The sequence below is a fragment of the Opisthocomus hoazin genome, chromosome 14 (genome assembly GCF_030867145.1).
Source record: "Opisthocomus hoazin isolate bOpiHoa1 chromosome 14, bOpiHoa1.hap1, whole genome shotgun sequence".
Taxonomy (NCBI): Eukaryota; Metazoa; Chordata; class Aves; order Opisthocomiformes; family Opisthocomidae; genus Opisthocomus; species Opisthocomus hoazin.
In genome coordinates this window covers 2717472-2742687 of record NC_134427.1, presented here as the reverse complement: position 1 = coordinate 2742687, position 25216 = coordinate 2717472, and the positions used below count along the sequence as shown (strand labels likewise).

The following is a 25216-nucleotide window of genomic DNA, read 5'->3' as shown; positions in this document are numbered from 1 at the left end:
TGCGCTGGGGCCCTCCGGATCTGTGTCCCTCCGCGCTGGGGGGACCCGCGCCTCCCCACCAAATAATTCGCTTTAATATCTATTTCCCCCCCCCCTTCCCCTACACCCCCCCTTAATCTTTGGCGTGGAAAAGCTGGCACAATAGCTGCAGGCAGCCCGCCGTCTCGGGGCAGCGAGAAGTCGCTGCAGAGAAAAAAACCTCGCTCCTGGGGTGTGCGGGGTCCCCCCAGGCGGGGGGGGGACACCCGGGGTTTCTGGGGGTCACCCGGGTGCGTGGCTCGGGGGTGCCTTCCCCTCTGCCCCGCTACCAAGCCCCCTTTAAGAGCTGTAGCTAAAACGCGGGGTGCGGCGGGGGGGGGGGGGGGCTTCAGGCCGGCTCCGTAGGCACCTCTATAGGCGGGGACCTGGGGGGGACCGAGCCCGGGAGAGGGGGGAACGGGCTGCAGGGCCGAGTTTTGTTCTATTTTCGAGTTTTTGTTTTGTTTTGTTTTATTTTGTTTCATCCCCCCCTCACTGTTCGTCTGCGAGAGGGGGAAAAAGATAAGGAGGGGAGGGAAAAAAAAAAAAAGGAAGGGGGGGAGAAAAAGGAGGGGGGGAAGAAAAAAAAAAGAGGTCTAAAAGGGGTTCGTTTTGATTGTGTTTAATACAGCATGAAGCTCGGAGCGGTAAGCTGCGGCTCGGTGTCGTGACCCCTCAGATTGAAAACTTCACCCCTAGCACAAGTTCACTCCGGGTTACCCCGCGCTTGGTGGGAACAGGCGCGGATTGAAACGCGGAGTCACTCGGGGGGGGGGGGAAGGGGCAACCGGACCGATCCTGGAGCCGAGGGCTGCGTGGGGTCCGTCGAAGCCCGGCCACAAACCGGCTCCCGCATCCCCGGAGAGGCTTTGTGGCGCGGGGGAAAACAGGAGGAAAAGGGGAATTTGCAGACTATTAGCAGAAATTAGCCAATACCAGCACAAGCTCAATTAGTTCCTCTTTTTTTTTTTTTTTTTTTTTTTTTTTTTTTTTGGGTGGGGGGGGTTTCTCTGTTGGCTGCTCTTGAACGTGAGCAAACGCGGTGCGAGGGGGAGAGGAGGGAGAGCCCGCAGCCATCTCGGAGCCGCAGCCGGGAGATGGACTGACAGACCGCAAATTCAAACAGTCCTAATGTAAGAATGAACGCAGCCCCCCCCCCCAGCCCCCCCAAATCTCCCCGAGCCCGTTCGCAATAAGCCCGGCTCGGAGGGAGCGTTGCTGAGCCGGAGAAAGGCTGGGGAGGGACAATAAAGCCAGTCCCGGGCAGGAAAAAAAAAATTCACAAGGTAAATCGCATTTGTATTCTAACCGCTGTCTTCCTCGCTCCTCTGCTCGGATCGCCCGTGACGATGATGATGACTTTTTTTTTTTTTTTTTTTTTGCCACGTTGTTAATGTTTGAAATATGTACTTGCTGCTGGGGTTGGGGGGGGAGAAAAAAAAATGTCGTTCATTTGTGCGCTCCCACGTCACGGTTCAGGTCACTGTTGGTTTGTTGTTTTTTTTTTATAGCTGGGTTGGTTCGTAGCAGGTACCGTCGCCAACGTTTGGTTGGTTTGCATAGAAAAAAAAAAAAGGGAAAAAAAATGAAAAAAGAAAAAAGAAAAATATTCCGGGAAGTCTCTCTACAGCGCAAAATTTTTAATTTAATTTTTTTTTTTAAATCCACGCGGTGAAACGTCGGGTTTTCTGCTGCTGAACGGCGAAATAGGGAGGGCGAGAGGGGCTGCGGGGCGAGGGGAGCTGCGGGCCCGGCCCCCCGGCCTCCCCGGGGCGCGTGGGTGCGGGGGTCGCGCGGGGGTGCGGCTCGCTCCCCGCTGACGTCGGCGCTTCCCGCACCGTGCGGGTGGGCGGGATGGCGGGAAGGGCACTCGCTTCATCCCGCACCCAATTCCCGCTGGGCTTTTTTCGTGTTTCTGCTTTGTTTTGGGGTTTTTTTTAATGTTTTTTTGTGTGTGTGTGTGTGTGTTTTCTATTGCCGGGCGCGGTGGCTCCCCGCAAAGCGGGGCGGTGCGGGTGGCGTCGGCGGGGACGGGGTCTGGCTCCCCGGCCGAAGCAGAGGCCATCCCGCCCGTGTCCCAGAAATAATCCCGGTGCCATTCCCGGACGGACAGAGCTCTGCTCGGGTGCGGTTAAAGGAAGGGGGGTTGGACCGGGAAACGCGCTAAACGGCGCGGTGCTTGACCCCCGGTGACCGGTGAGACGGCGGAGACGAGCAGCTCCGTTCCTCGGGTGACAAACACCGGCGTTGTTGTTGGGTAGCTTTATTGAACAATTTCAACCTGTTTCTTTATCTTTTTTTCTTAAACCACGCTTTTTTTTCCTCAGCTTGCAGAGCATCCAGCGATGCTCCCGACCTCGCAAGCGGGCTCTGCTCCCCGCACCTCGTCCTGCCGAGCTTTGCCTTCGCAAACACGCAGGCGGTGCCGCCGACTCCTCCTTTGCTCGCAGGAGAAACCTTTACGCCTCGGTGGAAAGTTTACTCCCCGTTTCGGTCGGGTCGCGCCGATCGGAGCCGTTCCGAAAGCCCTGCTCCCAGGCCGGGCTGCCTTGCTGAGGGGAGGTTTCCTTCCAGCACCGCGTCCAGGAGATGCGGGGGGACCGGAGGCCGTGCGGGGTCCCCTCGGTCACCCGCGACCATGGCAGACAAAGGCTGCGCCCACGCGTGACCCCGAGAAACCCACCCCCCCTCCACCAGCCCGAACCCCTGCCCCGCGGGAGGGGGATCCCCCCACCGCCCCCCGCCCAGCCGGGGGGATGCCGGGGCGGGGGGGACCCCGCTGCTCCACTCCGCTTCGCTGTCCGTCCCCCCCCCCCCCCAGCAGAGACCCCAGCCCGCGACCCTCAGCTGCTGGGGCTGAGCTGCTCCCCCAGCTTGCGGGAACCCCCGTGACATTTTCTCCCCCTCCCCAGCTCCCGGTGAAAGCCTCAGGAGGCTGCACGACCCCTTCCCCGGGACGGGGGGCCTGGGGGGGGGTCAGGAATGGGCTCAGTCCTCCGGACGAAAGGAAGAACACACGGGAGAGTGGCCATCGTGGGGGGAAGCAGCCCCTCGGCTGCGAGGAATAAATAGGAATAAATCAAAATCGGTGTGCTGGGGGGGGGGGCCGGGAGCGCTGGAGCCGAGCCGGGGAAACGCACTCTGCAAACTTGTAATCAGATCACCGGCGGTATCGATTTTTGGGGTTTTTTTTTAATCTTTTTTTTTTCTTTTTCCGATCGTACTTCAGACTTTGGGGAGCTTCCCTCTCGGGGAGGGGGGCAGAAGGGAGGGGTGCAACGCAACCACGATTTGGCACCGAGATATTTCGTGTTTTAGAAAACCAACGGGGTGCGTGGAGGTCCCGCGGAGAGCCCGCGGGGCTCCGGGAGCCTGGAGCCAGCCCGGGGGCTTCTGCGGTGCGGGAGTTGCGGGTACCGCTGTGCGGGCCCGAGGGGCGTCCCCTGGCCGGGGGGGGGACCCCGGGCCCGGGGTCCTGTCCCCGCACCCTCCTCGGCCAACGCGTTTCTGGAGTGCCACCTGCAAGGGTTTTGCTATTCCCTCCTTCTCCAAACTGTTTAGAAATTACTAGTAGCGGAGAAGTAAATTGCGAGTAAACCTAGTGAATTAGGGTGATTCTCTATCAGTTTAATTTATGTTTTATAGTTAGTTTAGCCTTCTGATTTGATTGCCTTAGTAATGTGAATTGCCTACAGCTGCTGATGATACAGCTTTAATTCTGTTTTAAAGGTCATGTAAACATGTGCCTGTAGCAGAAGGAATGCAAATTCAATTCCCTTTTAATGCTTCCTCGCATTCACTTCACAGCCCGCACCTAGAAAATTAGCAGGATTTAGCAGAGAACCGTTTGGATGTTAGGATTTCATTAAAAGTCCCCCCCCGGCCCCCCCACGCCCGTGACGCCAACGCCCACGCCCTTCCCACGCCCCTTTCGGGGATGATGGAGGCGGTCCCCGCCTTCCTCATCCTCACCTCGATGCTTGTAGGTAAACAACACCCGGCTGGGTCACCACCCCCCCCCATCGCGAATTACAGCCTAGGGCTGCTGTACCTCCCCCTTTCCCTCACATCCAGGCGAGAGACGGTGCTGGAAAAGAGAAATTGGGTAAAAATATTTCGGTTTCTGAAGAGGAGGGATCCGGAGGGTCTCCGCGTCAGCGGGGAGGAGAGGCCGTGCCGAGATGCCGGGGTGACAGGCTTTAAACGCGAGATGCCTGTGCCTGGAAGAGGTTTTCAGATTAATTTTTAAATGCAGGCGGCCCCGAGTTCGTGAGAGATTGCTTCAGCCTGCTGTAGTCCAGGGGGAAAAAAAAGAAAAAACAAAAAGGAAGAGCCAAAAAAACCCCACAAAACAGCCAAAAAAAGAGCCAAAAAACCACAAAACAGCCAAAAAAAGAGCCAAAAACCCACAAAACAGCCAAAAAAAGAGCCAAAAAAAACCCAAAACAGCCAAAAAAAGAGCCAAAAACCCACAAAACAGCCAAAAAAAGAGCCAAAAACCCACAAAACAGCCAAAAAAAGAGCCAAAAACCCCAAAACAGCCAAAAAAAGAGCCAAAAAACCCCAAAACAGCCAAAAAAAGAGCCAAAAAACCCTAAAACAGCCAAACAAAGAGCCAAAAACCCCAAAACAGCCAAACAAAGAGCCAAAACAGCCCCCCCACCCCCAAAAGAGCCATAAAGAAAAAAGAAAACATCTCCCCGTCCCCATGTTTTAACGGGTTTTAGTGAAGTCGCTGGGCAGCGTAGCCGGGGAAGCCTTTGAAGGGACAGGCTCTAACGAGTGGGGAAGAGCGGCAAAAAACATAAAGAGACTCTGGAGACGCTTTGAGAAGGGAAGAGGTGTCACTGCGAAGCCAAAACGGGTGGGGAGGCTGTGGCCGCGACGGCGGGGTCACCTGTGGTACCCCCCACCTTCTGCTAACGGGGGGCTGTCCTGCGCTCGGGGGTGAAGTGCCCACATGCCTCCCACCTGCCGGCGGGGTACGGGCAGCATCCCTCTGCCTTCATCCCCATTATCATCACCAACCTTGCCTTCATCCCCATTATCACCACCAACCTTGCCTTCATCCCCATCATCAACCCTGCCTGTGCCAGGACCCAGCGTGCCAGCCCGGTCCCCGCTTGCTGGGAGGCTGAAGGAGCTGAGAAAGCTGTGCCCGTCTCTCCTTTGTGAAAAAGAGTCATTATTATTCTTATTATTTAAAAAAAAAAAAATCTTCATACTTGTAGTAACAGCTCATTGGTGATTCTGTTAATGTTACACACCCCATTAAATAGCCCCAAACATAAGGAGGTTTAAATGACTTTATTGAATTAAAAATAGCGTAGGAAATCACCTACGGTACTTTCGTCAAATAATTAATGTAAACTATATACGTGTAACGAGAGATTCCTCTTAACGAATCTACGTGTGGAATGCACGGGGGTTTACTCCATGGCTGAAATAACTCGGAGCGGCGCAACTCGCTAGAAACATCGAGCCCCGCTCGCGCGCTGCCTAATCCGCTCCTGTGTGTTTCCCTGAGTGTTTTTCTTCCTTATCTCTTTTTACATCTGAAGTTCTATTCCCCTCCTCTGCTCCGTGTATTTGATCATTTTTTCAAGTCCCTTGGCTGAACCAATCTCTTTTCATGCAGAGGATAAAAAGGGAAAAACTTCAAAGCGGGTTCAGGTAATTAACAGCTGAGGGGAATATAATCTAAACCACGGGCCCTGCTTTGCACCCAGGTCTGCTTTCAGAGCCAGCCGGCAAGGGAGTGCCTATTCCCTGTAGCATCCAAATCTGCTTCCTCTGAACAGCTCTGCCAGGCCTCCAGTTATCACATCTGCATTTCAAACACCCTGGCTCTGGCATTAATTATTAATTAGCCTACAGTCACCCCAGAGGATTTAAGTTCCAGCCTGCACATACTTATTCATTGACCTCTATCTTAGTTTTTGTTGGAAAAAAAAAAAACCCGCTCGAATGCTTAATAATTTCCTTTCTCTCAGCCCCTCTGTTCTGGTTTCGTGGAGGGGAAGCAGTCTGTTTTCAGAGCAGGAAAATCGCAGGCTTGTCTAGAAACTTGTTTAGAGCCAAACGCTATGCCGGGAGTTTTAACAAACTGTTTCCAAAGAGTTAGAAGCAATTTTGTGTTAAGTATTTTTACCTTTGACAACCGAGTTTATGGCTTTCCCAGAACTGCGAGGCGGTGGATACAAACGCGAGGCGGGTTGGCTCGGCGCGGAGCATCGCCCAGCGCGCGCTTTAAAAATACAAACCGTATTTAATTACCGGGCAGCACGTTGACGCGATCAAACTAATGCAAACGTTTGCTTGAAAGCTCTGGGGTCGCCCTGCTGTTGGCACTGGTAAGAAGGGGAAAAAAACGCTGTTGCAAGGCACATTGGTAAATGGGCGTTAAATATGGAATATTCAGGAATATGGAACTGAAGAAGTGTGTTTTGTAACTGTTCCGTGTCATTGCCCAGGTGGTTTGGAAGATGCTCTTTAGCCATTAGAATAAGTGTGTATCTTACTACTGGTCTCTTGGCCGTTGTGTATCTTGATATTAAGGTTCCAGAGGTAAAAAAAAATCGGAGTAATCAGGTAGGAACTAGGTTACGTGCTTCTCTTTTTCGCAGTGCTACGTGAGATTCGAAGTGATCGGTACGGTTTGGGTGAGCTGTGTACTGGGCACCGCCTGTCGTTAATGTTTTTTAACGCCACGGTGTCCCAGCCTCCCGAGTGAGCCCTGTGTTAATGCCTCGTCCATCTACCCGTAGAGAAGCTCCCTTCCATACTGCCGTGGTTTCTCATTTCTATACTTGGTGGTACTGTCTCAAATAATCCTGGAAACATAAAATATTCCTCCGCCTTGTTTCCTGAGGAAGTGTTCAGTCTGTAATCACGAGGTCAGACCGGTTAACTTCTATGCCAGCCTAGAATTGATTTTTGAAAGCGTTTAATCTACGTCTAGGACTCTTTTGAATTTCTATTTAGCGAAGAATATGGAGAAGAGGTCTGATGCACAAACACACGTAGCTAAACCGCCGGGCTATCTCGGTAAACAGAAACGCATTTTCCCCAAAGTGCAGCTGAAGCAGCCCTGCCTTTGAAATCCCCGGCCGCGAGTGCCTGTGCTTCAGCAAACGCTGCCCTGCAAACAGACGCAGGGACTAACGCTGCTGGCTTCCGTGAGGGATCTCTCTCCGAGACCTCCCTGAGATCTCTGAAGCTTCGGCTTGGTGCTGTTCTCTTATTATTTTCACATTTTACCAGCAGATCTGGGGAGCATTCGGCATTAAATAGTCAATATTTTTGCCTCTCCTTCAAATATCGAGAATAATTCTTACATACAATTTAACAGCGAAAGTGCCTCTGTTCCAGAGGGAAGTGAGGAATAGGCAATACTTCAGATTCCATTTCCAGAAAAATTATTCCTGTTTATGAAATAAGAGAATATGTCTTGAGGAGGGAGAGGGGAGCAGATCTAGGCTATTTTAATAAGAAGTCCAGGACCTTTTAATCACTTCTGCAGTGATACTAATACCAGTAATAACAGTGATAATGGGAAAAAAAACTTAGTGTGAAACCAGGGCTGGAATCTGTTCTTTCTAAATGTCAGAATGTTTCTGAAATTAAAACTTAGCTGCGAATGTAGCTCTGGACTTCATGAATATTAAAGAGGAATAAGGACTAAATTTCTTCTGTGGCAGAGTGAGACGTTGTTTTAGAAAACAATTCACGTGCTTTGCAGTGGTATAGCCGGTGTGTTTTTAAAGGATGGCGAAGACTGAGGGCTGCTGGGTCGGGGTCTCGCTGCTTTGAGCCCTCTGATGCCGTCTTCCCATCTTTCCTGTCTGCTTCATGCATGGACCGGGATTGCAGGCTTATCCAGGTTCTCAAGGTATAGATTCCATACCCCAAGACTGGATAACTCCCATTACCAGTGCCATTAAATTACCTTTTTTTGTGGTTATAGTGCCAGGAGCGAGGAAAGCACGAATGTTCATATACAGTGGGCTGGACATGCTATGAAATATTTGTACCGTTCTTGTTATGAGACATGAATTTCCATAAGAAGCCCATGTTATGGTTCATTTTATACATATTTGCATTTATAGTTTTCCATTAAAGCTTAAAGGTTTTACTCTGCTGGTGAGACCTAACCCCTGGCAAGTCTGGAAACGCTTTGACCCCGATTCTTGTTCTACTCTTCGCTTTATTGTTTTAAAATAATACGTGCAATAATTTTACAATAGTGACTAGCATCCACCGAGGGCCGAGCTGTAACTGCCTTCGTATTTGGAGTGTCTCACATGAGCATGCTTTGAATTCAGATCTGTAGGCTGCAGATCACTTTTTATTTAGGGAAGCCACATGGGTAATTCTGATTTTCAATTACTCGAAGAGTGATTAGAATAAAACACCGCTGACTTGTTGTGCGTTTAAAGTCCACGGACGTCTCTTGATACAGCCCTGGGTGCTGCGTTGGAGAAGTCTTGCCCACCTGTGCACCTGTAGGTGGGAAAACCTCCTACAAAGGAGAGGAGGCGAAGGTGGAGATCGCTGTAGATATTGCTGTGTCGGCAGAGTCGGGTTCTTGTTGGACGAAGAACAGACCTTCAGTCGCCGTAAATGGGCACAGCGGTACTGACGTTCGGGGAGCTCGGCGGAGTTACGTGGACTGGAGGTTGGCTTAGTCTGAGCGAAAGGTTGCGTGAGTGATACCAGGGCTATTTTGTGTCATGTCTGAAATAATTTAAGCCCGTGTAAGAGGGTTCGCAGCGTGGTAGTGACGCAGCCCGACCGCCGACGCGCAGAGGCTGCAGCGTACCCAACGCGACGAGGGCACGACCAGAGGTTTCCAGCGAGGAGCCAACAGATGCCTATGGCACAGGAGATGCCGCAGATACTCAGGCTCTGTGACAAGGCCAAGTGAACGGTGGCTTTTGTGTGGCGACCGTGACCTGAGGCATTTCTGCGAGGGCTGTGTGCGTACCGGGAGTGTTGAGTCCCACCTTGAGCTCTCTGCGAGGCCATATCGTGCCTGTACTCCTCAACTTTGCTTTTAGCCATTTCGGTCCTAAAAAACCCCACGTGTAACCGCCTTAGGCCCCTTTCTGACCCCAACCTGGCGCTTCATCACGTGGCATAAAAAAACCGGCCGCGCTTTAACCATGAAGCGGTCTGGGGATGCGCCTGGCAGCGGTCCAGCCCGCAACCCCCCCCCTTGCTCCGAGAGCGACCCGTGGCCGGTTTGCGTGATGGTTCCTGCCATATCCAGACGTATGGATCCCACCTCTCGACCCGCCACCTCCACCCTGGAACCCCTGGTCAGCGTGCCGGGGTGAGAAAGGTTTTCCGCAGCCTCCCCTCGCCTGGAGGCTCTTTTCTTAGCAGCGCTTGTATATAAAGTTGTAAAAGACTCGGCAGAGTTTGCCTTCCTCCACCATAAATGATTTCCTTTTCTTCTTTTAGCTTAGTTTTTTCCCCCTTCGTGCATAAATCACTGGGGCTCCATTTACCGCCTTTGCCGTGGGTTTGGGTTTGTCGTGGAATGAGTTAATGGGGCTGGGCTGATGGTTCAGGTAAATCCTCGCAGTCTGGGTGACTTTCTGTCACCCGGGAATCCAGCCCCGCTGGTGGCAGATAGCATGCTTGCTGCCATTAAACGCTTCCTTGCCAAAATAAGAACAACATGTTTAAAAGCTGTTTGTATGCCTAAAACACTGCATGCGACCCGAAGAATAAGAGCGATCTTTGGGAATTTTTGCCTATTATTATGATTACTGTAAGTTTTAAATCGTAAAATGGAGTGTATTTGTGTGTGCCTTGTGGATGCTACCATGAAACGTAACGCTCCATGGTAATTGTGTTCATAATTATGGAGTTAATTGAATTTCTGTAATAGTAAAAACTGGCATATAACAAGTCTCTCAAGATTAAATGTTTTAGTTAGGGAAGAAAACACTGAGTTGGAATGTTCAACAGAAAGAAAGTAGTTCTCGTGTGCAGGTGAGCTGAAGATCAGTAAGATAATCTCTCAAAATGAATCTTCTCCATAAATGCTGTCCCAAACCAAACGTGGCACCCCACCAAACCCATGCTTGCTTGCAGCGCTCCCGTTTTGCCCTCTGAAGGAAGCGCAGCGGGCGCCGAGGTGTTTGCGAGCTGGAGAGGGACGTCACAGGAGCCTTCTGCTGCACCTTCAGCTTCATCAGCACCTGCCAAGCTTGCGAGGCACCAGTAGCGCACTGGAAATGCACTGTGGCAAAATTAGCACCGCCGTTAACAGTCGAACATCACAACCACACTAGAAAATAAAACATTGCTTGTAGCATTTGACCTTAAAGCAGTGGTATCCTTTTCCCCCCCCCAGGTGTTTTAGTGCCATTTTAGGCTGACTTCAGGGCTGACTGACAATGCACCAATTCCACAGGGGAGTCACAAGATGTAATACAATACAGAATGTGGACCTGTGTGTCCACTGTCTTTCTCTCTATATTATCAGCTGATTTATTTTTGAAGAGAAAAGAATAAGGGTAAGAATTCCCAATTTTTAAGATATTAAACCTGTATGTCTAACCATGGGCAGAGTCATCCTCCTGAAAATGAGAAAAGCATCCATAAAAACGTATGGGAGTGGTCTCTTCTTCCCCTCTCTTCTTCCCCTCTCTTCTTCCCCTCTCTTCTTCCCCTCTCTTCTCCCCTCTTCTCCCCTCTCTGTCCCTCTTCTCCCTCTTATCTTCTCTCTGCTATACTGTGGACAAAGAGAACACACAAGGGGTAAACATCACTTTACGCTGATGCATCTCTAAATTTAGACCTAATTTAGCATCTCTAAGAAAAAAAAAATTAGTTCTTTTTTCTAGGCAGGAAAGTCTTTTCTAAAGTATATTTATTGCAAGAAAGGGGGCAGTTGGACATTTTTAACAATGAAATAATACGCGTTTTGAAAAAAAGAGTTTCAAATGTCAGCTAACATTGTAATGACTTGGCCCTGTAGGAAATCCAGCTTTAATACCCCTTTTCCAAAAGATTATGTGTTGAGTTTCATTATTTTCTACTAAGATTCACAGGAGACGGTTTCCTTTAATATCCTGTTTTTACCTACTGAAGAGATTGGCTTGAGCGCATAAAATATAAAATATTGATAATTAGACCTCAGATCCCTCATCTTTGGTAACACAGAGGTTCCATTCACTGCTCTTTCTGTTAAAATGTTGCCCGTCCATACTCAGTTACTACACTATATTTTAAATATTATCGGTGTGAGCTGAGGTAGTAAAAAAGCGTGAAGTCCCCCCAAACTGACCCCAAGTGCCAGGGCTTTATTTGTGCTATTTCTCCCTTCCAAGAGCGGCTCCCTTCCCCCAGCAGCTGCACTACAAAGCTTGTTGTACAGGGACTCCATTAATCCTACATTTCCTAGATGGTATCTGAGGCACAGTGGGTTTCCACAGAAATTAATTTGTCCTGACAACAGGCCTAAAGATTGGAGTCCAGGGATCACTTGGCAAATTCCCTTTAAACTGAGGCACAATAATAAACAGAAAGCTGATAACGACAGTTCGGAAAGACCACACAGAGGAAGGACCCCGAGTAGAGCTGCCCGGCGTGGCTCTGCGAATCCCTCCGATCGCTGGCAGCCGGGAGCGTGGGGCTCGGGAGGAAAACGAGCGAGCTGATTTATGCACGTTTTAATATCGCCGCGCCGGGCAGAGAGAGACTAACGCACATTTTTAACTCTTTTCTGGAATAATAAGAGAAGTTCACGACTGATCTCTTTTTAGTCCATTCTTATATAATATCTGTATTAATAGCTCCGTGGCCATTTTTCCTGTCTTTGGTATCGTAACATAGCTTGAATTTTCTCAGTACGCCTTGTATCTGTAAAAAAGTTGAACTGTGGGTAACGGAATATTTCAAGGAATGAATCCGGAAAGTTTGCCATCACTTCTAAACACATTTTCTTCGTAACCTTTGAGAATGCGCTAGTTTTTCGGTTGGATCATCTTCTACGTAGCAATTCCTTGCTAGGAATGGTAAAAAGCGTTTTAGACAGCGTTATCACCCGTTTGCTTGTTTTTATTTATCTTTGCCTTTGGTGCATCTTTAAATGCTGTTGTTTTCCTGAAGTTCAGGTACGGAAAATGGTAATGTTGGAAATATATACTGATATAGTAAGCGAATAAAAAAACATTCACTGGATATTTTAGAGCTTGTCAAGATAAAAGCGTTTCAACCTCTGATTTTTGTCAATATAGAATTGGGAGTTTCAATGATAACTAGGATTTGTGGTGTGTCGGTAAACCTCTGCCAGTTAAATTTCTGAAAAAAACCATCATAATATTGAGGGTTAGGACTGATGGAGTGAAGTTAAGTAAGATGTATGCTGCATCACTTCTCACTGCCTAAGTATAGGGTATGCAACAATTTAGGTAATGAATTAAAAAAGGAGGACAATTTAAAAATACGTACAGAAGATGGATTTTGGTTATTGAAAGATACCTTGAAAGTAAAGTCTAATTTTGTTTTCGGTGTTCAAAATACATTATAACAGCCGCTTGATACAGGGAAGACTACGTAACTCTGCTAAAAGCAGGTAACTGGTGTGCTTGCCAGGTACAGGTGTACACCTAAACAGCAGGAGTCACGTCTGAGCACTTCTAAGAGCCGAGATGTTTCTCTTAAGACAGAAATTTGGCAGTGGTGTTCTCCACGATCTGTCCAACCTCAACAAGAGCCCTTAAACACAACGCCTCCTCCGCAAACTTCTCCACGCGCAGCAATGTGCATGGGCTGGAGACGAGCAGCAATATCTGCTTTGCGGATGGGTCGTGCCCGGGGAAGGCCGGAGGAGGTGGGTGACCCGGCTCCCGTCCCCTCCATCCCCGCTCTGCAGCGGGGTGGCACGATGCCAGCGCCCGGGTAGTTACAGGCTTGGAACGCTGCTGCCCTCGGTGTTTGCAATACAGAGAGTTTCATATAAAAGAAATTCTGTCTTACATACTCTTCCAGCACAGCTAATGACAAAACTACCATTGACTTTGGTCAGGGCAGCATCAGACTCGTTATTTAACAGCTTAACGAGCTGAGAGGTGGGGCTCTATTACACTGCTGGAGTGGGGTGTGCGTACCACACCTCCCTGCTGAAAAATAAAATCTTTGCCTCTCATTATTGGCTTTAAATTAGTTTGTACACTCTGAATTAATCAATTACAGCCAACCTGCTTTGGGAATGAATTTCAGGATGAGTAACGCAATTTGTGTTTGTCACACCTAAAGAACTCTATTGTACCGAGGATATGAAAACAACTAGTTTGAACGCTCTCTAGCTCCTCTTTCTAGAGCCTGATGCAAGAGAAAATTGACTTGCTGTGCCTTCTAGTTCTGTAAAAGAACAAACCGAAATACTCCCCTCCACTTTTTATATCAAAATCTCTCTATGCATTTCAGTGTACAAGCTACTAGGTTTTTTTTTGAATTTGGATCAAGTCAGTTCCCCCCAGCAAACAGTCTTCTAGCGTGCTTTATACATTTGATTCGAGGGACTGTGTATTATTTGATGTTCTGAGGAGATAAACAATAAACTTTTGAATATGTTTTTTCCATCTGAATACAAGCCTAGGGATGCTTCACCCTGCATCCTAAAGCCTGATTTCCCCTGGGACTCATTATCATGCAGCTCACATGTTCAGTCACCTACACTGTTGAACTTACTATCAAATAACCTTCGAAACGTTACTAGTTATTACGTGTCAGAGGGCAGATTTATGATAAACTAACTTTGAAACAAAATAATGAATTCTCAGCGTTCTCTTTCCACCGGCGTTTCCAGTAATTTTGTTGGATTTAAATTTTAAAAGAGTAAGTTGCCTTTTTCTCTTATTCTATCACATGAAACAGCTCCCACCTCTCATGAAATTTCTCCCTCCTTAAATGTGGTTTACGATGATTTGAGCGCTGCCTATAAAGAATAAAAATGAGAACATTTGTCTGTGAGCTCCCAAACTGCCCACTGGAGTTCATCTGTGATTAAACTTTCATAGCTTTCTAACTTGGTGAAAGTTAAATTAACTTAACCCTTAGCATAGTCTACTGGTGTCCAAAATACAGCTGTGCAGTAGGTGTTTGCACACAGAGATCTTTCCTCCTTGCACTTTTTACTGTCGGTATTCAGAGGTTTCAAGCGAGGTTCTTGCACTAGGGTGACAAAAAACAAGAGTGTCATCTTCTCAGAAAGCAGAAACGTGGCCTATGGCAGAGGAGAAAGGCTGCCTAAAAAGCTTTTCCAAAAGGGTGGCCTGACTTTCAGCCCCCAAAGCCCATATTTAGGGATCTGAATAAATGACTGATTTTCAGGAAGGCAGAGCATGGCTTCGGAGGAGCTTCACTTGGCCGCTTGTAAACAGTAGCCAGAGCAGTCGTGACTTTTAATGTGCTTGTATCAGAGGGATAAAATTCAGGTAGGTAAATGCCATATAATAATTTTCAAGGTGATTTGAGTAGCAGATATCTGCGGATGAAATTTAAAAGTACACTATGTCAAAAATTAAGCCTAGCCATTTTGGAGACAAATCAGTGTAGCTCTTCTTGGTATCAACGGAAATTTTTGCAGAGGAGTATCAGGCAGATTAACGTCTACAGGATTTTCATCTCCTGCTAGACAAAGTCTAGGCTTGGAGATCTTGCTCACCGGTGCTGCTGTGTGGCAAGTGCCTGACCTAGGGTAGCTCTGCGAAGCTGGGGGATAGAGCCACCATATTCAGCGCACCCTCTCATCTCTTTTGCTCCACTCGCCATGATTATGGTTCTCCAAGGGCATTACGGGCAAAAGTTCCATATCAGGCTGTCTATTAATATTTATGCAGCAATTCAGGAGGTAATGCATTGTTAAAATACAAGTTGGAAATGCACCAAATTTCATCGCTTTTAGTAGTAGAAATTATCTGTTTCTACACCAGTTAGAGGGGGATGGGGGCTATCATTACAACACTTTTTTTAACCGAGTTATTTGCCCATTCTAATGTGGCTTGAATTAAACGTGCAATCAATGCTATTGTGTAGATAAAGTTTCCAAAAGGAATGCGAGCTATATATGTGAAATTTCACATGAAGTGTTAAAAAATATTTAAAGTAAATCCCTACTACGTCGGTATGTCCACCTACCAGTCATGCCGTGTCCGTCCGTCCCTGCCTTCGTGTGTGCGGACTGCTTGCCTGTGTGTAGGCCAGCAGGATTTGCCCTTTGCAACTGTGCAATTCCTCCTGCCTAAACGTAGAAGGAATATTTTTATCACTGATATCGCCTCATTTTTGCAGCTGTCTGCTCGCATCAGGCTAGCAATATAAACTCTGTCAAAGACCAATCTCTCCCTTCCACCGGCTACAAAATCCACAATTATTACATAGAGTTAACCTCCTAAGAAAGAGTTCGCTATTTAAACTGTGCAACCCAAAAAGAATTGTTTGCTATTGTTATCTGAGGACCTCCTACAGTCTTCCCTTGGTCAAATAAGGCTCCTTTTGTTTTCAGTTGGAGTTTTTTCTGAGAACAAGCTCTGAGATTTCATGCAAGCAAAATAAATCCAGTGGAAGTAAAACATTAATTGAAATGTATAAGAAAATAAGAAGGAAAATGTTCAAGAAGAGCGTGGTGCTCAAATAAAGCACTTTTTTTTTCAGGTCACTTCGCTTTCTGATGTCATTTCTGGCAGATTCGTTAGCCTGGCTCCATCACGTTCTGTTCTGAACCATAACGTGATGGGAGATGATCAAAGTGAGAAAGCTAAAGGCTCAGGACATTTGAAAAATGTTCTATTCTGGAAATTGTTCTAAAACTATAAACAGATTACATTAAAAATCTGTGTTGCTGAACATGGTTGCTCATCATCCTTTTTTAGAAGGAGCTATTGGGGAGTTTGGGTAAACAGCCTTGAAGTCTTTCTGATGGCAGGCTGCAGATTTCTCCAGAGTTTTTAGGCAACCCAAACCTCTCAGAAATGCAGTATAACCCATTTCTGCTGTTAGGCGTGTTGTTTTAATCTTTCTACTTGAAAGTGGTAAGCATATGGGTCAGATCACCCACTCCTGCTAATAGACACAATTCCGTAGACTTCGGTGTCCAATTATGCCAGCTAAAGATCTGACCGTTGCTGGGTTTTATTTCCTTATTTTTCTTGTCTTCCTGATCTTTGACCCTTTATCAAAGGAATGCCGCCTATCATATGATAATAATATGAAATTCTGAGCTCACTTTCTAACAATATATATCCCAAAGAATTGTAAAGATGCTCACCTTTATATGAAACGGAGCCGATGAGAGGTTTCAGCCTTGTGATTGTCTTTGCTTGGCACTGGGGTGAGACTCGGGTAGCTCTGCCTTGTGTCGCGGTGGAATATTCAACATTTTTGCATTTCCATGAAACAACTGCTCTGCGGGAGGAGTGAGTGAATAAACTCATTGGCAAGTCAACTAAATGACAGGAGGTCATTTTTCCCAATTTCAGATGCATTTTGGCGCTCAGAAATGTGAAAAATTTTTGAGTTTTTAAGGGCTGCACACTCTGGTGCTCTCAATCAGTGCTAGGATCTGGCTGAAGCTGGAGGCAGAAATATATCGGTAGCGTGACACCTTAGCTACATAATGGAGCTACACAAGGGTGTAAAAAGGATTTAGATCTGTAAGCAGGATTCGACTACCTATTTTGATTTATGGGCTGAATGAAAGTGTGTATTTTAAGGAGCCATTAGAGTTTGTGGTTTGAAATGTGCAGAGAGCAGTCTTCCCCTCCGTCTTGTGCAGGAAAGGGCGATGCAGGCTCCTCGCACAGGCTCACATGATCCTGTATAGTACAGAAAACGGCAAAGAACGATCTGTAGCAAGAAACCCCTTTGCTTCAGACTCTCTATACCAAGTAAGTGATGGAGTGGCCGGGGATGGCATGGTCCATGACTCACTGAGGCGCTGGCTGAGAAAGTAAGGAAGAAAAATAGACAAGGAATACCTACCCTGTGCTTCAATGTAAAGTGTGTATTCCAAGTGTATTTTCTAGGTAAATTAGTGCTGTTTCTGTTGACAGGGCCAGACAAATTCTTGAGAAGGGTCGGGACTTGTAAGTGCAAAGAAAGAAAGGCATAGCAGGAACAAGTAGCTGCTGGGGCACTTGGTCAGAACGTGGCTAGAAGCTTGGCTGTACGAGATGTTCTGAGAGGCGTGCTGGGGAAATCACCTGAGAACTGTAGCGAGAGAATTTTGGCACCTCCCAGCCTCCGCCGTCCTCCATCTTTCCACCTCTGCTGCAGATGTGTAGCTCCTCTGCTTGGGTGGCAACAGCAGTTGCAGCTGGTGACCCTCACTTGGTGCCCTCTGGCTCTGCTCTTGCTACAGCTCTTATCGTTCGGACAAACGCTGCTCTTGTTTACCATAACGTGAATTTGGAGCAACCCCTCTGCCGTTTCTCCGGCACAAATACTGCACTCTGTGTAATCCCCGTCTCCTCCTTCACACAGATGGAGCCTGGGAGGTGAGGGAGGAAGGCTGCTCCGTCTGAATATCTGCGCATCGATCTTTTCGGCTGCGAGCCCCAGGTGACTGTGCCGGCCATACATTCGATCTATGTAGATATGGGAGCTGCTCTTGGTCTGGTTTTTTTTTTGTTTCCTCTCGACTAACAGCAGTTCCCTTCCCAGCTCTAAACCCAGCTGCAGTGCAGGAACCATGGATGCAGCCCACTGCACCTCCTTAACGTTGCTCCAGCCCTGAGAAAAAGCTGCCCGGCCATGACAAACTCCGCGCTGGCTCTGTGATTTGTGTAAGCTCAAATTTTCCACTAATTCACTTATATATACTAGATGGAAAACACAGCCTGAGGGCTGCTATAAACTATGCTGCTGTAGCCACAAAGGGCCGTCCTGCCAGCTGGGGGATCGCTGGAGCATGCAGAGCGCCGGAGGAAGGAGAGAAATGGAGTTTATGCACTTGTCAGAGGAGCTGCGGCGCGGGAGCGGGTCCGTCCCCGCCGTGCAGCGGTTCCAGCCCCGATGGCATCCGGGGGGCACAGCCCTTGCAACTCGGGTCCTCGCACCGGAGCTGGTGCGGGGACGTGGCGGTCGGATCACGGGCAGGAGCGAACGCCGTGTCCTGGCCACCACGCCGGCTCTGGATGGGCGTGGACTGCCTGAAACCAGCCGCTGTTTCGGGCTGCTCGCTGGAAAGAGTCGTGGTCTGCTCTCCTGCAGCCCCGACCCACCCTAGTGCTTTGTTTTTCGCGGTGCTGCAATTCCGCAGCTTTAATTTCCGTATAACCCACCGACAGATAATTTAAGAGCGTTTTCTTTTAAGAACAGTAAGAGTGCCACGTTGGCTGACTCCCCAGACGATTGCTTGTCTTGTTACGGATAGCTGTTGACCTGTTCCTTTAATGTTACCAGTCTGCATCTCACTGCTCTCTTAAGCCAATCTACTTCCTTCTTTTTAATGAAATTGTCCCTTTAGCCTTTTTCCTGGGCTGGCTTTTCAACAATAACATTAGAAACAGCCTGCTCAGTTCTTTCCTCTGCTAACACCTTGCCCAGAGCTAACTTGCAGCTTCGCTCTGTCAGCCGTAAGATATAGATATACTGTTGTCTTAATTACTCATATTTCTCCTGCTGCTCATAATTCTGCTTGTTCCACCAAAGAGCTCTTCAGAGAGCTTTACCACTTCCCTCTCCCTTTCTTTGGGGGTTTAAAGGTTGTCAGATATATAAACCATCCTTGTCGCAGAGCTTTGGTGGCGACAGTGTCCTTTGTGGAGAAGATTTAGGGGGACGGGAGAACTAAATACGAATGGCTTAGACTACATCCCCGTGGAAGGAGAAAATACACGTAGTGCTACCTGGCATAACAGAGCATCGAGGAGTGCGTTTGGCAAATCCCATCTCTAATGAGTAGCTAGGCAGATGTTTCTTCTGCAGCTTAAAGGGTAGATGCTGGTTGTCAGGAGTAGGGTTTTCTTTACTCTCTCTCTCCACCACCGACTATCCAAGGCTGTATCTGGCCTGTTGCTATTCCTCTAAAAATACAGTTGAAGCGAGACTGGATGTTTGAAAAAAAACAATACCGCCGTACCACAGGGAAACAATAGTCCTTTGTGGTTTCATCTCTTTCTTTTAAGATTATATGCTACTGTTTTTGTTATCTATATTAATTAATCTGTCTGCTACTCTAAGTTTTGCATGTTGAATAACCTACAGCAGACCAACAACATGACGTCCATGTTTTCTGGCAGTGGTTTGAACAAGTTTTATCTTAGAAGTGAGCTCTCTGGTGGGGAACAGCTTTGGCCAAAGTCCTTCACTCCTGGCTGTTTGAAGTGCACTCTCAATTTGATCAGATGTCAGCCTCACACAGCGAGATAGTTCAGCGGTAGAATACATCCTGGTACTCAGCTGGTTGCCTTAGTTCGGCTGGCTGGCAGGTTCAGGAAGCAGCGCTGTGAGTTCATGTTAATCAAATAAATCAAGAGCCTGTCAAACTGCTGTGGTTAAGCCTGTTCCCAGCATACAGCCTGTGCTGGTGGTGTGGTTGGAAGTGGGACTGGGCAGGGTGTGCCTTCCATGAGTGGGGCTTAAGCCCTCCACTCCGAGTTTTGTTGCCGTGTCTTTTTAGTAATTATCTGGTGAAAATGCTGTGCAAGTATATAAAAAGAAAGGTTTTAGCAGTGAGAGATGGTGACACCAATGAAAACACGCAATTCTTCGAGGTTTAAACTGACCTAGTAGCAGTACTAGGCCTATGAACACGGGCTGAAGTAAGTCATGACCAAACTCTCCCAGCAGCACAGACGTGACTCCAGAGTCTGTTAGAGAAAGTGAATGAAAACAGATGAGAGAACTCGCTGAGAGGCTTTAGAAATAAAGAGTAATTCTGTTCTGCATGGAAGATTAGCATGGAGAAAACAGCTCTTCGGGTTTGTGCTCTGCTCTTGAAGAGCTGAAAGGGATCAGAGTAGCTGTCTCAGCCAAGGTCACACGAGTTGGGGCAGATGGGAAATCCATGCAAGTGGTAGCTCTGTTCAGACCATTGTCTGTAGGAAGCTCATAGTCAAGGAATACCATCGGAATACCAAGGCTGGGCAAGAGGACTGGTGAAGCTGGCCCAGTTAAAAGCTCCAGTTCCCTGATGTTGGCCGCAGAAATGTGTTTGTTGCAGAGCAAAAGGACACACGGTCTGTGACGCTTGACATGGGCATCTGCACTGCTCCCGTCTGCAGGGCGAGCTCTGCCTGGGGGCAGGCTGCCCAAACATCTCAGTTGCCTTTGCAGAAGCAGGCACCAGCACTCCACAAGGAAGGACTCTGGGAAGCTGGCAAGGCCCTGGGGCCATCAGTTCAGCCCGATGCTAGTGTGAGGACTGATGGTGTAGCTGGAGGCTGCAGAGTGCAGGTGCCGAGCAAGTATTTTGCTCTATTTGCTCAAGGTTTCCTCTCGGAGTCCCAGCACTGTCTCCTGAGAGTGGCTCTGAGGGCATGGTGGCTGGCCAAGTAGGTGGTCACACAGCTGCTTTGGGCTCTAGTCCATTCCGGCAGCTACTCAGCACCGAGCAATTCCCTGCCCTGTGCATCTTCTGCAGTGCTGTTGGACAAACGACTTGACCTTGTGCCTCAGCTCTCCAAACGTGAGGATGTTTCCCTATTAACTCCTCTCCACAAACCCAAGGGGTGTTAACAGAAGTAGGTCTCATGACTGTGTGGTACTTGGATGCCATGGTAATGTAATTAGCTGCACAGCAATCTTACTAAAAATGTCCTCAGTGGGGGAGAGGACGGGGTGGGGGACTCATTTAGAGGAAGGATGTTCAAGGGGAGGAAGTTTCCTGACCTGTGGCTTCACCACAACCTGACCGCACAGCCCAGGTCCTTCAGTGCGGGTGGGAATCCAGAGGTTCAGAGCATGATGTTTGCTGCACGTGTCTGTACGAGATGTAATGCAGCACAAACTACTGGAAGTGTTAAGAGGTTATGTAACAGCTTTCCACCCCCAGTAAGCCTTTTGAAATTTTTATCTGGTATCTTGGGCTAAAAATCTTTTTGAGCTGATGTATAACTTGCCGTAAACTTCAGGAAAGTATTCCTGTACCACTACATTCTCTTTTTCTCCCTCTTTCTCTTCAACCTTACGTATGGATCCAGGAACTTCTGGGCTGCTCAGCCCAAAGGGGAGAGGCACCGGGTTCTGTGCAGAGATCTGAAAGCCTCGGTGCAGGAAAGCTGCGCTGCTGATTAGTTTATCTCTGTTACTCTGCCAAGCCCCCAGACTTTGGCAGCCAGGGTCTTTTTTTTTTTTTGCCTTTTTATATCTGTTAGTTCTTTTTCCTCCCTTCCCTTAGAATGACCTCAGTAGCGATGGCTGCCAAATGTTACCCTTATTAAATATGAGGATGTGTGTCGGCATCCACAGGGCACGCGCTGCCAGGCTGCGAAAGCCCTTCTGCTGGAGCAGGAGCCCGTGAGATGTCTGGAGTGTTGGCAGTTAACGCTTTAGCTCTGGCTAGCTGCAAGTTCTTGTAGAATTGGGTTGCCAAATCCATTTCTCAGCTGTATCCTCGCTACTCTGCCGAGGAGGACATTTGTTTCTGTTGTTTATTGTTAACCCTACTATATGTTTATTGGTTAAATGGAGGGTAACCACAGTAATAAAAAAAAAGGTTTCACAGCAATATTCAGATTAATTTAAAAAAGAATAGGTGAGATAATGCAATGAAGTAATGAAAGGCAAACTTGGATTGGGTGGGATTTTGGTGTATTTCTTTATGCAGATGTTTTTCTCCTTTATTTGGATTTTTTTGCATGCTAGGACAAGGCACAGCCAGCCATATTTCCCATCCCGATGAAGGAAACAGAGCTCAAGCAGTTTAGCTGAGATCGGCTTCCCCTGGAAGAAAGATTGCTCTTTGTTGCCTGAATCATAATTTTAAGGCATGAAAACTATTCATCAGAAAAACAGCGCTTGAGCTCCTTACATCTTGCAGCCTGATCTTTGCAGAGTAAGAAAAAAAAAAAAATCCCCATCCACTGAAGTTGATCAGAGTCATAACAAGTCTGTAAGGTCACCTTGATTACTGTACATCAACGTGGTCCCGACAGCGTGCTGTTGATAAGGCAGCCCATCGCCGTGATTTAATCCAAATCTGTTTAATCATATATAATCCACAGAATTCAAATATACTCACCAAGGATCCAGTTTTATAGCTGTACAGAGGGGAGGGAAATCTCCTGTTGTCACAAGTCATGCTGACATCAGTGGGGTTTTTGACTGATGTAGGACTTAGTGCTGGCTTAGGCAGTTAACGGCAAAATTTGGGGTTTAACATATTTGCAGTTTGATGTATTTTTAGGAGGCAGTTGCTTTAAGGTAAGTGAGTAAATGAACTCTGGGCCATGCCCAACAAAATGTCTGACTGAGGGTTTTGCCCAGTGGTCATCCCAGGGAAAATATATACAATAATCTGAAATCATTTGGCGTACTATTAAAAAAATCATACTTTTTTTTTGTTTATGTTAGAAATTTCACTTTACACTAACTATAGAAAGAGCCTATGCTCCACCCAAGGCATCCTGTGTTGTTTCAGAAGTGTTTCAACAATAACAAAAAAGATATTAGTCAGTGTAAGTAGTACGCAGGCGTTATTGCAGTGTTACTGGTTACAATTTTCATGTTCAAGACACCGGTATCGGATCGCACTCCATTTGGGCAGCCGTTTGTTAATGCGATGCACATGCAGCTCCGTGGCCTCATGCCTTATAGCTCTGAATCTAAAAAACCTGCTCCAACCCAGGGGTAACTGTAAACATCGGAGCAATCCTGTTGAAGTCAGTGCGCGCATCCGTTTACTGTGCAGACTAATCCTTAAAAAATTATGAAAAGGGCAAAAAGAAAACACCGTGCTTTCCAAGCCAATGAAACTACCTACATGCCTAAAGTTAAATACTGGGATAAATAAATGGTGCATGAGCTGAGAGATTGACTCCATACTCGTGACCATGGTTTATCAACTATTCAGTGAAAACAGAATATAAGGTGAGATTTATTCAGCTTGCATACTGTATCACTTCTGATACATTTCTGACTCGACCTTTTTTTTTCTTTGTGGCCATTTTGCAATTTTCTATGGATTTGTTTTGATTGTCAATAGGCAAACACATTAGCTAAAGCCAGATAATTTCTCCTGGCCAGCTTTGCCAGTAAATCACTGAGCTATGTAATTGGGTTTGTATAAAATTATGCATTGTGAACTTGGGAATAAGTAAAACAGAAACAAAAAGTTGATTTTTTTATTAGTCTTATTTTTGTGCAAAACTTTTGGTTTGACCCCATTCTTCTGCTTCCTAGCTTGATAATTTGATCATTCTTTCAAGAAGGAGTGAAAAGCAAACTATGGAATGAACCCAAGCAGAACTGGTAATAATTTCTACGTTGGCTCCTAGGTGGAGTTGAACACGATGCCCGCATTGGTGGCTGAATACAAGCAGCACGTTTTGAAGCTGATGGTATTCAGACGCATACCCGAACAATCTGATTCAGGCAGATGGGCTACAAGACTTTGACCAGCACGAGGAGAACAGGTGAGAACCCTTGAGAATGAAGCTGAAATAATAAGAGTTCTGATGGTCAGGAAAAAGATTTCTCCAGCAACACAATAGATCTTCTATTAGGAACTCAAAATACTAATTACAATCTGCCTAAAGACTTATTATAAATGAAGTGGAGATAGAAACATGTTTATATTATGGGGAGGCTTATTTGCAGATAAGCAGGAAACCAGTCACACATCTTCACAAACATAATTTTAGCTGTTTTAATTAGCAGGTTTGCTTTGATTTAATTTAGTTCAGTGGTTCCTTCTATCTTTACTGACACACGTGCAAATAAAATGTTCTGACCTGACTTCTGACATCCCTTTTCCTTTCTGATTTCTGTTTTTGTTGTTGTTGATTTCGATGGTGTTTACGGTGAAATGCTGGGGTCAACACTTCCAAACAGCATGGTCAACAGATGTAGCGTGGGGATGACAACCGCACGTTTGAGCGGTCTTTTGTTACCCCGGCACTGACTGATTGCTGAGGGGCTGGAAGCCAGGGTGTCAAAGGCCAGCAGAAGTCCCAGTAGCCTCTAGATCCCAATTCTATCAAGGGTTGGAATGACAAAAATTATGCCTTTTTGTGTGGTTGCCTGTAAAAGTGCAGCGAGCTTTCTTGCTGGAGAAGGAGACCCTAGAAAGCAGCCCCATGTGTGCCTTTAGCAACTTACTGCAGCGTGTGCGTCGACTTTGGGTTGAAAAGCAAGGTTTAAATGCTGTCAGAATTCATATATTTAACGTTTGGAGATTCAGTGGTTTTATTTAACAGTGAAAGTGATTATTGACAGTATGAAAGGTCATAGTCCAGAATAAAAACACCACATTAATGTACTGATAAAAAAATCTGTGTTTACTTTGCTGAGCTTTTTGCTGTTCTGAGTGCTTGGAAACTATTTTTTTCTTCTTTATGTCAGAAAAACAATTGCTGGTACACCAGGTGTTGTTCTCCCTTCTCTCTCCCCCCCTCCCTTTTGCAGTGTCTCACAGCTGTATGATAGGTAATTAAAACAGTCACTGGAATGTTCAAAGCTGTTGTAGCCTTTAGTTGACTTTTAAAATTCGTATTTGAAGAAGAATGGTAAAATTAATTTGTATCTGGCTCAGAAAAGTGCTCTTTACTTGAGCAATGAGCTGTACAGCATTGCCAACAAAAAGAATGAAATTAATATTATACTTGCCTTTATCTAGGGTTATTCTGTTAACTGTTTTATACTGGAAATTAATTTCAATATCATACAGATGTCTACAAGTCATGAATGCAGCAGTTCTAGCAAGCAGTCAGATAGCTCTCCTACTTCATCATCGTGGTAAAAATGGTAATTCAAAAGGAGTAAACTTGCCAGGACAGTTAAATGATTCTGCCTCTAGATAATGGAAAGATGAAGTTTGTATTCTTGGACTGTAGAATATGTAAGGTTGAGAACTGTTATTGAAGAGGTATTATGTGGTTATTTTGAAAGAACAGTAATTTTATGGGTTCATCTTTTTACTGAGAAAAAACTACTTTGGAGACTTTAGGAAGCAGACTTCTGGATAGGCATGTTTCTCATGTCGAAACTCTCTTCTGGTTTTCTTTCCTGTCTCTGT

General features: G+C 46.7%; 1 long non-coding RNA gene across 8 annotated transcripts in view; it reads left to right on the top strand.

Moving 5' to 3' along the window:
- LOC142363144 (uncharacterized) overlaps nucleotides 1-25216 on the top strand; it is an 89190-nt gene that overhangs the window by 1706 nt on the left and 62268 nt on the right. For 6 of the 8 annotated variants that reach the window (XR_012765525.1, XR_012765530.1, XR_012765526.1 and 3 more), the window contains exon 2: nucleotides 23478-23615. The exons of 1 other annotated variant lie outside the window; for it this stretch is intronic. This is a non-coding gene — a long non-coding RNA (uncharacterized LOC142363144). Of the gene's footprint in view, nucleotides 1-1161; nucleotides 1305-23477; nucleotides 23616-25216 lie in introns of those variants that run through there. One more of the 8 variants, XR_012765531.1, reaches the window with a different exon arrangement.